The following is an 11,641-nucleotide window of genomic DNA, read 5'->3' on the forward strand; positions in this document are numbered from 1 at the left end:
ATTTTCTACTTTTATCCATCATTCAGTTCTCCCAAAAGAATTGAGTAAGAAAACTGAAGTTCATCAAGTACAATCTCTAAGCCCTTCATTTATCAAAGTCGCTTTCTCTCGCTCGCCCGATAGTCAACCACGGCGTAGTTCTTGTGGTACCAAGATCCCGAGTAGAACGTCACTCGCGTGCCCTGAACACCCCCGTCATTGCAAACGAAGTTTGCCAATGCTCGGTGTAATGGCAACATCCCATCCGGGTGCCAATCGAACTACCTCCGCCTGTGGCGTCAGTATGTCGGCGTAGTTGCAAATCGAGCCGCCAATTCCAAGTGAAAAGAAGTTGGCCTTGGCTCCTTCAAAAGAGCTTCCTGATCCTTCACTTTGCCCCGAAAGCGGCAAAGTTTGTACTTTCATTCATTAGATTCGGTGCAGGTCCCACGCCATGTGGTACCAGTTCTGCTTTTCTATCTGCCTTTTCTGCCACATTCCTCAGCTGCTCTCGAACTCTCAGATCTGTCGTCGTCTTTATCATTCTGTTCTTTCTGTGCCTTATCAGGGCACTTCGCGGAAATATGTCCATGTTCCCCGCATCCAAAGCACTTCCCCTCTCTGATGAAGCGAGCTCTCTCCTCAGGAGTAAGCTTGGGTCGCATCCTTTTTTTTTCTTTGGGTTGCTCTTTTTCTTCTATTTTCATTCCCAGAAGTCTGTTCGGCTCGTTGTGTCATGGCCTTATATGTGGGGTAGGTCAAACTGCCAGAGTGAATGGCAAAGCCCCGCTTCGCATGACTCATCAACTCCTGAATAGAAGCTGACTTCTGTTCTAAGCAGTGATCTCGGATCTCTGTAGGTAGACTCAAGGTAAACCGCTCAATCTGTTCTTTGAACGAGATCTTCTTGAATGAAGAGGCGGGTAGAAAAGATTTCCAGAGTCTTTCACAATAAGCATTGATTTTATCTTTCTTGGCCATCCGAAGATGGTTCCAAGCAGCTCGTAGATCTCGTTCATATTCTTGCGTCAACCAAGAAGAAATAAAAAGCTTCTTAAATTTCAGCCATTTAACTGGTGCAGTCTTGTTTAAAAGAAGCGTGGACCACCGAGTACGAGCATTCCCCTTAAAGTAAGAGGCAACTCTCCGAATCTTGGAGTGCTCTGAATAGCGTCGTCCCGCGAAAGCGATGTCAAACTGCTGAAAAAAGACACAGCCTTCGAAGCATCCGAGTATCCTGAAAAAGTATCAAACTTGATCGAGTGGCCACCTTCCTTAAACTCTCGGACTTTCTTGCTTTTATCTTCGAGAAAGTCATACTGGTTGGCTTTGTAAAAATTCTTCCTGTTCGCATAAAACTTTCCGTCATCGAAATCTGAGCTGTCTGTAGACGAGTCCTCAGTAGAACTGTCAGTCTCTGGGCGAGATGTAGCCTTCTTTGCCTTTTTCTTGCCCTTTCCAAAGCGTTGCTTCTTGCTTCGCTTTTTACCTTTTCTGTCTTCTTCGCTCGAATCCGAGGAGCTAGAAGAACTGTCAGAAAAGAAGAAGAAGAACTGGGTAGGTCTTCAAACTTGACGCGCTTCTTCAATTTCTTTGCCTTGTCAAATGTCGACCGACGACCCATATATCTGGGGAAGTCAGTGCCTTTCTTCTGCTTTTTGCCGTGCTTTTTGGCTTTCTTTTGCGTGTCAAAAAGCTGAGCAATCCGTGCATCAACCACGTTCTCCAGTTCCTGCTCTGTATATTTTCTTGGAGGCAGAAGGTTTCTTGAGAGCGGGTTTCGAGAGTTGTGTTGTGGTTCTCTGCCACTCCATCTGTACCTCTTCCAAAGAGGTCTGGTTCATATATTTTGCCATCTTCGGGTCCTTGGCAAAATTGAGCATCATCTTTGTTGCATCGCTGATCAACTGGCGACGCTCTATCTCTTGCCGCTCCGCCTAAGTAGGCCAAGGCGGGCCATACTCTCTACCTGAATCTTCGTTGTGATCCCAACCCGCATCTCCAGATGCAGAGGGAGTCGACTGATCATTGCCTGAAGCCATAGGTGCCGCGGAAAAAAAATTCGGGGATCGAATTTCCCGCAGAAGAGAAATCGGCCGTGCTTTTGTCGGTTTTGCAGACGTAATCGCGGTCGATTACAATGCTTTCAAGAGGGGAGTATGTCACAAAGTGATGACGTGGCGAACAATAGAAACCCTAATTTCTGCCAGAAACCCTAAAATTATTGCAAACCCTAATTTCTGCGAGAAACCCTAATTTCCGGAAATCGCGGAGGCGGACTTTTTTTTTTTTTTTGGGGAAATGATGAGCGACGCAAATTCGTTTTTCTCTACTTAAATGAGAAAGAGAGAGAGAATGCTTTTGCTTTCATGTTTTGACTCTCTGTGAGAGAGAGAGAGCAATTGCTTTTGATTTGAAGCTTTTGGGGCTCTGCTTTTGGGCATCCCTTGTAACCTATAAATTAGTGGTGAGGGCCTCACTTCTCAGAGCATCTGGACGCAGAGTCTGAGAGTGAAACCCTAACCGCTCTTTTGTACTTTGATGATTGATTAATATAAAAAGAAATACTGAAAGGGGCGCCAGTCTTTGGGGCCAATATCTCTAGGCACGGAACTCCGCCGGGCCAGTGCAAATCTATTGTGATCTGTGAATTGTTTTGAAGTGGTTATTTGGTGCTGTCGCAGTTGATTCTTGACTTGGAGTGTCCAAGTCTGTTACAAAGATGCTACTGTCACACGCGTCACACTGGACCACAAATGACTTCTTGAGATCTGGCAAAACAATTACTGGATCTGAAGTCAACTTTTCCTTTCGGAGACTAAAAGCTGAAATCTCTTTTTGGGTCCATCTGAAAGTGACCTCTTTCTTTTGCAAAACGTGAAGAGGCGATGCTATCTCTGCAAAATTCCTGATAAACCTTCTATAATAGGAACATAATCCAAAGAAGCTTTTGACATCGTGCACAATCCTCAAGTCTGGCCATGTCTTAATAGCTTCGACCTTTGCGGGATCCATTCTGACACCATCCTTCGAGACTATGTGGCCAAGAAAGTGGATCTCTTCGAGGAAGAATTCACTTTTCTTAGGATTGACAAGTAACCTGTGATTGTGCAGCTCTTCGAACACAATGGTCAAGTGATGCCTATGCTCCTCTTCATTCTTCGAATAGACCATCATGTCATCAAAGAACGTCCCAACAAACTGTTGATGCAAGCGGAAAATGCGGTCCATCATTCTGTTGAACGTGGCAAGAGCATTTGTTGGCCCAAACGGCATCACTAGAAACTCATAAAGACCAAATGTCGTTCTAAAGGCAGTCTTGTGCACATCCTTTTGGCCTTATACGAATTTGATGGTACCCACTCTTAAGGTCTATCCTGCTGAAAATTGCAGCACCCTCTAAACGATCGAGAATATCATCAATTCTAGGAATAGGAAGCCTATTCTTGATGCTATTCTTATTCAACGCATGGTAATCGATACACATGCGCCATGAGCCATCCTTCTTCTGCACTAGGAGCACTGGGGAGCAAAAGGGTGAAGAACTAGGTTGAATCAGCCCCTTCTCTAATAACTCCTCAACTTGGCCCATAATCTCTTTCTGCTGCGCCGCACTAACCCTGTAGAGAGGTCTATTTGGTGGGCTACACCCTGGCACCAAATCTATCCATGGTCCTGAGGCCTCTTTGGCGGCAATTGCGAGGTAATGAATCAAAAAAAACAGTCACTAAACTTTTGAAAAAATGCTGACCTTTCTTTATCTAACACAGATAAATTTGATTGACCACTATCTGAGACATCATGTGCAAAAATCAAGTACAAAAAAAGATGATTCTTTATTACAGAAGTGATAGCAGAAGTAGATACAATAGGGACTGACTCTCCTTTAAGCTTTACATCCAAGATGTGAGTTTTGCCCCTATACTGTACAGTGATCTTTTTGTTGTAGGTATCCAAAGACTCCATGCACTTGGAACATCCACGGGATCCCCAACAAGGCGTCACATCCTGCCACCAGCGGCATGATGTAGAACTCTTCTGTGTCCACATACGACTGAATATGCAGACGCAACTTTCCAATGATGGGAGTAACACACTCTGAGTGGCTAGGACATGCCAACCCTGCCTGTGCTGTGTACCCCATCTCTTCAGCTCTGATGCCCAGCTTCATAGCTAACTCTGGTGAGATAAAGTTGTCTTTGGCACGTGGATCAAAGAAGATGAGTGACGTCTAATCCCTAAATTTACCCCAAGTCTTGCATAACTCACTGGCATCTGTACTGGGCCTATCACCCACCATATCTGGCACCAAACCTGCCGTGGGTTTAGGCTTCTTGCCTCTCTGGTCTTCTCTATCATCTGAGTCAGCTGGTCTTTTCCTTTAAGGACAATTGGTAGCAAGGTGACCAGGCTGCTCGCATATAAAGCATTTGTTTTCAGCCATTAGGACCTTCTTTTCCTTGAGCGACTTGCGCACAAAAGGCTTCCTTTTCTGTTTCTTTGCTTGCGCTCCAGAAGCTCGAGGTGAATCCTTGTCTTTGGTGGCCTTTTCTGACCCCTGTGACGCATAAGAAGCCATTTTCACAAAGGGCTTATTCGCTGGATTTTTCTTTTGCTGCCCTCCTTTCTCGTTGCTCGGAAACCCACTGTCCTCTCCTTTAAGCAAGGCAAGACGAGTGTTAGCAACTTCCATTAGCTGAGTGAGGGTAGCCACTCTGTTCTTGGTACAGTAATCACGAAGCCCTTTAGGCAGCCCACAATAGTACTTCTCTATCTGCTCTGTCAATGACACAAATCTGTAGGAGGTCACTGGGAGTAACGCTTTACAAAACCTCCGATTGTACTCCAGCAAGCTCTTGCATGTAGCTGAAGTAAGTTGGTGCCAATCTGTCATGACGTCGGCTTCAAATTCATTTGACAGCCAAGCATATGCAAACATTTGCTTGAAGTAAACCCAAGTGGCGGGTGCCTGCCCTTGCATTAACAATGTCGTCCACCATGTAAGCGCATTGTCCTTTAAGAAAGTGGCAGCTTTCCTGACTTTCGAGGCCTTTGTAAAATTCCCTCTTGCATAAGTTGTATCAAACTATTGGAGGAAAGTGAGAGCCTTTGCTTTATCCTCAAAGCCACTGAAAGTACTGAACTTTACAGCTACACCATCTTCGTTGTAAGCTTTCGGCTTCTCCAGTGCCCCCAAATTGTCATAGGGAATAGTCTGCAACATGGGCACTGTAGTAGGCATGATCGGCACATCTTGGCCATTCACATTTTGCATCAGAGGTGCGACATCTGGCTGCTGTCCAGAAAAACAAGCCATGCCAAAATGACCCTGTGGCACCCCAAACTGGCCCTGGCTGCACTGAAAACCTTGCTGCATGCCGATACTACCATACATGGGGTTTGGCACGATGCCTTGTATACCCCCAAACACTGTTCCTGGCATGTACGGCTGACTTCCAGGCGCATAACCAGCCATACTTTGGAACACTGATCCACCCCCGAAATACCCAGGATGTAGAGTGGGTGGTGGAAAAACTGGGTGCATTGCCTGGTAACCAGTTTCCTGTCCATTCAAGACAACATGCTGGCTCTGAAAGGTGGCGGGTTGAACTGTCATAAGCTGTGGAATAGGCGTTCTAGCCACTTGTTGAAGGACGGGAGGAACCTGTTTTGGAGCCCCTGATTCGCAAATCTCCGCAACATGCGAGTGTTCCGTTTCCTGTTGAGTCGCATAAAGTACTTGGGCTTGAGTCTCAAACAAGCTCCGTACGCGGTGTAGGTTGCCTATTTTGCTGTTGCACTGGCGACGCTTGCAAGAACTCCATAAACCTTGGATTCTGCACCATCTGCGAAAAGACATTCACAGCGGCAACTAACTGAGTCCTGAACGCATCATCCTCAAGTTGCCCAGTCATAAAGTCCTGTACTATGGGAGGGACATTCACATTAACAGGAGGTACAGACTGACGTGGCTGTGAGCTCTCGCCAATCTCGAAAACCATAGGGATTTCCGTCTGTCCTTTGAAGAGGAACGCTCTTCCATAATGTCCTTCCCTTTGTCGGTCATAGTGTAATCCAGCGTTCCTGCACTTTGTGTCTTTACCCAAAACAACCGAGGCTCACTCTTTGAGGAAAAGTGATTGATGTCCCGGCAACGGAACCTTGAAAGCGTCCCGTGGGGCGGTAGGGTTGGCTTTCACCCGAAATTTCTTTACTTTAGACACACAGAGAGAACGTGCAAAGGAGACCTGTGACGGGAATTAACACATAAGCACACACACAGCTTGGAAGCTAGAATGCTCCTAGCAGACGCTGACAACCTGTTGGCCCCAAAATTGGCGTCCCTTTCGGTATTTCTTTATTCTTTAACAGAGGGAATAAAACCTGTGATCTCCTACAAGCTGCCCCGCATAATCCAGGCTGAGAAACACCTGTTCTGGCCCGATTTCGGCAGCATAACTGTACCAGGACGCTTCACAGTCAGTATCCCCACGCAATAGATGACTTTCCCGACGCATATGAACACTTTGCAAAACCTGGCGAAAATCTGCAGCATGCTGAATTCTCTGTTTTCTGCCCAGAAAATGCACCAGATCACCTCTACAGTGGTCCCCTCGCGTCCCCGAACCTCCTGGGGGTATTAGGGACCGTTTAGGGCCGAAACCCTAAACCTGCAAAAATACACAGCAGGCTGTAATTCCCTGTTTTGGGCTCCGTTTCGCATGCCGGTCGCATCTGTAGCAAGACCTTGAGCTTCCGCACCTGTACGGCTACTTGCCCTTTGAGTTGGACGAGATTTCTCATGTGAAACCTCTCCGAATTCACCTGTACCTGCGGGGGATTAGCCACTAGCTAACCCAGTACTTGTGCAAGAGGCTCTTGCCTTGGCAATCGCGCATGAACTCACACAATTGTACATCAGTCAAATGAAAAACCCTCTTGTGGGGCATCACATAACTGCACGTAAGGGAGAGAGAGAGCAGTGTGTAGCGTGTAGGGAATCACTCCTGGCACCACACTGTACATAGAGGGAAAGGAAGCACTCCATAGCTCTTAACCTATGGGCAGTACTTCAAAAATGAGGCCTCCCAGCTTATAATTCAGCGCTACCTCTTCCTTTGTGAGGCAAATTCATTGAAATGTGCCACTTGGCACATTTACAAGCATTTTCCCGTTTCGGGTTTGCCGCCTAAAAATCTCCCGATTGGTTGCTCAGTTGACTTCGCGGCAGAGTTGTAAAATGTTCCCCTAGTCATACCAGAGGTAATGACGCGAGCACATTTCACGGCCCAAAATAGCAGTTCCCTAAATTTTAGGAAATGATTTTGTTGGGCTCCCATTGGTCATCTGACCATCTATCCTCATTGGGACCGCATCCAAAAGTGCAATGTGGCCCAACTGTCGGATACTTTCTATTGGTAGCCCCACCTTGACTTCGTGCCTTTATTGAGTTCACTTCCTAGTATCCACCAACTCGCTAAGTGCGACGGGGGGACCTACATGATCTTGCTCTGAGGCTAGACATCCTCTTACTATACGAATTCCAGTGCCGACCACTTTTCGTCTGCGGGTGAAACTACCGTTCACATTGGCCATACAATGTCCGACCGTTTGCTACTTCAAAAAGAGGGTCTCAAAAATAGAACAAAAAATCCTTGGAAAGAAACCAACGACTAAGGTTAGCAGTTGCCACGTCCTCGTGACATAGTTAACAGTTGCCACGTCCTTGTGACAGTTGTCCAGGGAGGGCTCTATGGCTGTTAGTGGAGCACATAGGCTGGCGTTTAAAACGCTACCCAAAACAATCACCGGCAGAACCCGGGGGGGGGGGGGGGGGGGGGGGGCATTCTCAAAGGTCGACTGTGGCTGCCGGTTCAGCGTTTTGAAACGCCGTCTTGGGACTCTGCCTAGTGCTGTCTACGGCGTCGCTGTTTACAGCGTTTTGAACGCTTGTAGTGCGCTATGCTCTATTCTTCAACAAGCACTGTGGGGGGAAAGAGTCCGCAGCATCGCCATTGCCACCTTTTACTCAGCATTTTAGAATGCTCGCAGTCAAAGCACACAGGGAACTTTGAGCTTGAGGGGGGAGAACGGCGCCGGCAGGGGCAGTAACGCCCAGCGTTTTAGAACGCTATGGGCACAAGGTGGGGTGAGAATTGTTGGCGACCGGTCCACGGTTCTCTTCTTCTCCGAGAGATGCTCCTCCATGCCAAGGGCTTCAAGCACGAGCTACACCAAGAAGCTCTGATACCATGTCAAAGTCGACAATGCGGAAGCGTAGAGATCAGAGAGAGAGAGAGTCTCCTGAACCAATCGACCTTGGCAATGAATGTATGTATACAATGGAGGCAAGGGGTTGCTTATATAGCAATCTCACTAAATTGCCCTACCCAAGACTTCGACAAATAAGTGAAATAAATAGCTAAAAGCCAAACTAAAGAATGGGATCACATTGGGCAGTTCACTTGAGATGCCAAAACTCTTAACAGATCTCTTATTCTTGACCATATCTCCATGCCTCTTGTGCGTTAAGTAGAAGCTGTTACATGCCATCTTATAGGACAGCGACTGGTCCATATTTTTCATTTACACTGTCAAAGTTGGATGTAGAATGTTTTCTATACAAGTAGGCAGTTTAAGATTGCACTTCGCAAACTACCAGGAAGTTGAAATCCCAGTAGAGTGCCAGGGCATTACTATGTGCAAAATTTTGTTACTGCAAGTAGTTAGTATGCTTTGGACATCTCAAACCTGCATAGCATATTGATGGGTCATGATCTGTGATTTCTTGGAGGCTCAGCTACTTCTTAACCTGCTTCTCTATTTTGATTCTGCAGAACCTGTGTCTAGAGCTTCTGGTCTGACCTCTGTGAGTGAGGTCTGTTGTCAAGCTCAGAATGAATTTTGTTTCTCTCACTTTGAGAGATGATGCCTTACGGTCTAATTTTGTGTTTGTAGGTTTGTTTATCTACTGGAATCTCAGACACTTTATCATCCTCAAGTTCTCGAAGGCTTTCCAAGGATATAGCTGTAGCAGCACCACGACGTCCTTGTTCGTATATCTACAGACGTTTCAGTAGACATTGCTTATCAAGATTGGGATCAAGGCGTCTGTTTGGTCGGCAAAAGTCAGATGGCATCTCATCTCTTGGATCAGCAGGGAGGCAAAATCGGGCACTTCTGTTTGAGAATGGGCTTGATTTTCAAGAACTTGGAAGCCATTCAGAAAGTGTTGGCAAACAACCGCTCACTCTTTCCCAACTTGTGGCTTCTTCAACGAGGGATGTTTTACATTGGTCAGATGTGAACAGTGTTTCTCAATTAAGCTGGTCTGTAGATGAAGATGGTGTCAATGCATGTCTGCCCTTACCTTTAGAACGAATCAGAGCAGATTTTTCTCAGCCTGACGAGGACATTGGTCCACATTGAGTCTGATGTTGTCCTTGAAAAGTGCGGGCTGTGCTCTCGCAGTCTGTTGCACAGGTCTCCCTGGAGCTCTCAAGGGTATGTTGGAACTAATGATTTGCCAGTTGTGGGTGTGCTTGTGTGTGGGCATGTATTTCATGCGGATTGCCTAGAGAAATCTGTTTCAGAAGTTTTCAAGGCCAATCCATCTTGTCCTCAATGTCTGCAACTAGAGAAGGCAGCTTTAAAGGCATTCATATTGAGGTTGGACCTTGTGAAGCACACAATTGGGCCTCTCAAGAAACAACTTGCACGGATTTTCAAAATGACATCACAGAGACTAGCACTGAAGGCAGATGAGGATTTAACCATTCGACCTCGGTCCCTTACTGCAAAACAGAAAGGGGCCCTCCTTGGATTGCTATCAAAGCTGCAAGGTCCTTTGCAGGCAAGGGCGCTAAGGGTTTCAGCTTCGCACAATCGGATTTCAAGATAGAGAAGCTGGTCGGTGGCCATGCTTCCTGTGTTTTTTTTCTGTTCAGAGCACAGCATGCTTCTTCTTAGCCATACATGTAATTGCTTATGAAAAGCTAGGGTTTTTTCTCTTGAGATTTGAGCTTGTGTCATGCACTCATGAGGAAGTAGACCTACAATTCTTGTAATTCAAATATATACACCCGCATGTATACTTACAAAGGTCATGTGGCTTACTAAGGCACAGGGCCCGGGCCTTCCATACTGTTAGTGCTTTAATTACTTTTTAAAATGATAATGCGGCTTTGTTATCGTGTGAATTTCAATTAGTGAACTCTTTTTGGCAGGCTTGTAAGTGTGCTATGCTTTGTGCCAATGGCTTGTGTGTTGTCAAGGAACAGATTTGGCAGAGTACTTCGTGTCCATATGTGCCTTGGCAAGCTAGAAAGGATTGAGGTATGGTGTTGTAGATCTAAAGTCTGGTGCTAAGTAATATATTGCGGGTGTGCCTCTTCATACGTTGCAACATTGTATATGGAAATGCTCAATAAAAGGGACTTCTATGGTTAGGACATACTATTTAGAGTGCTCCTATGCAGGGAGCTACTCTTAGTGAACTTGTATGAGAGGTGTACAACGCCTAGGATTCTGCATACTTACCATCAACCCTTGACATGGGAAACATAATCCACAAAAAGAGAAGATTCAAAACTAGAGTATGTGCTCGATTTTAAAAATATTCGTTGAGAAGGTGAATCTGGAGGCGATGCCTTCTAGATGGCGTCAACGCCGGCAAGGGAAGGAGGAAAGAAGAGGTTCTCGAAAGCCATCTCTCTGGAACGCGCCGCGTGGTTCTGCCTGTGTCTCGAAGCCTCTTGAAGACTTTATCTCAAAACCATTATGGCGGCAGGCGGCTATTTGCTGACCTCCCTCTCTATAAAAGTTTGCAACAAGTGCAGCACAGAGAACTCTCTCTCTCTCTCTCTCTCTCTCTCTCTCTCTCTCTCTCTCTCTCTCTCTCTCTCTGTGCGCGTGCGCACTAAGCGAAGCGAGCTCAGGTGGTGTTCAGACGAGCAGGCAGGGGGCATGCGTGCGCTAGGTCTACACGAAGGTTATCCATGCAGGGTACAGGCCAGGCAACGGCCCATATTGGGGGCGGGGAGGAAGGAGGAGGGTCGAGCATGGGCAAGGGCTGGTGGAAGCAGGCCTCGTGACTAATTGACACCCCTCTGTCAGGTGGGATCTACGGTCTCTATTGATTGAGGACGACGGGATCGGTTTTGCACCGTCCGATGGTGGTTTAATCCCCAAGCGATCACCATGTGATCACAATTAAAGTGAACCCTAAATAAATTTGATGTGAACATCAAGTGACCGCCAAGTGATCCTATGTGAATTCGAATCAACATGTGAACAGCTTGTGACCCCACCATTACCAAGCGATTACAGTGTGACCCCGACTATCCCAAAGTGACCCCACCCATTACCAAGTGATTACAGTGTGACCCCGACTATCCCAAAGTGTCTTGCAGTGAGTGGCTTGTGTGTGAGTTTTTTCTTGTGTGTTTTGCTGCACCTTTTCTTGGTTTTGACAAACTCTCTGTTGCGTCCTAGTTTGCATCCCATAGCTAGGTGGTGTCCCTTCACTTGTTGGTTGTGGGTTTTGTAAGCTACTTTTCTTCCTTATGGTTGCCCCAACCCAATTGAGCATCATGGGAGACTTGAGGGGTGTTTAGAGGTCGCCTCTCTTGAGCCGGGCGGACCGCCTCAATATGAGACCACT

At 46.6% G+C, this 11,641-nt stretch overlaps 1 pseudogene; it reads left to right on the forward strand.

The window, feature by feature from the left end:
* Window positions 1–8,703: 8,703 nt before the first annotated feature.
* On the forward strand, window positions 8,704–10,169 carry LOC147417054 (uncharacterized; annotated as a pseudogene).
* The last annotated feature ends 1,472 nt before the right edge of the window (window positions 10,170–11,641 follow it).

The sequence above is a fragment of the Adiantum capillus-veneris genome, unplaced genomic scaffold (assembly GCF_014529385.1).
Source record: "Adiantum capillus-veneris isolate H3 unplaced genomic scaffold, ASM1452938v2 Hic_scaffold_325, whole genome shotgun sequence".
Lineage (NCBI taxonomy): Eukaryota > Viridiplantae > Streptophyta > Polypodiopsida > Polypodiales > Pteridaceae > Adiantum > Adiantum capillus-veneris.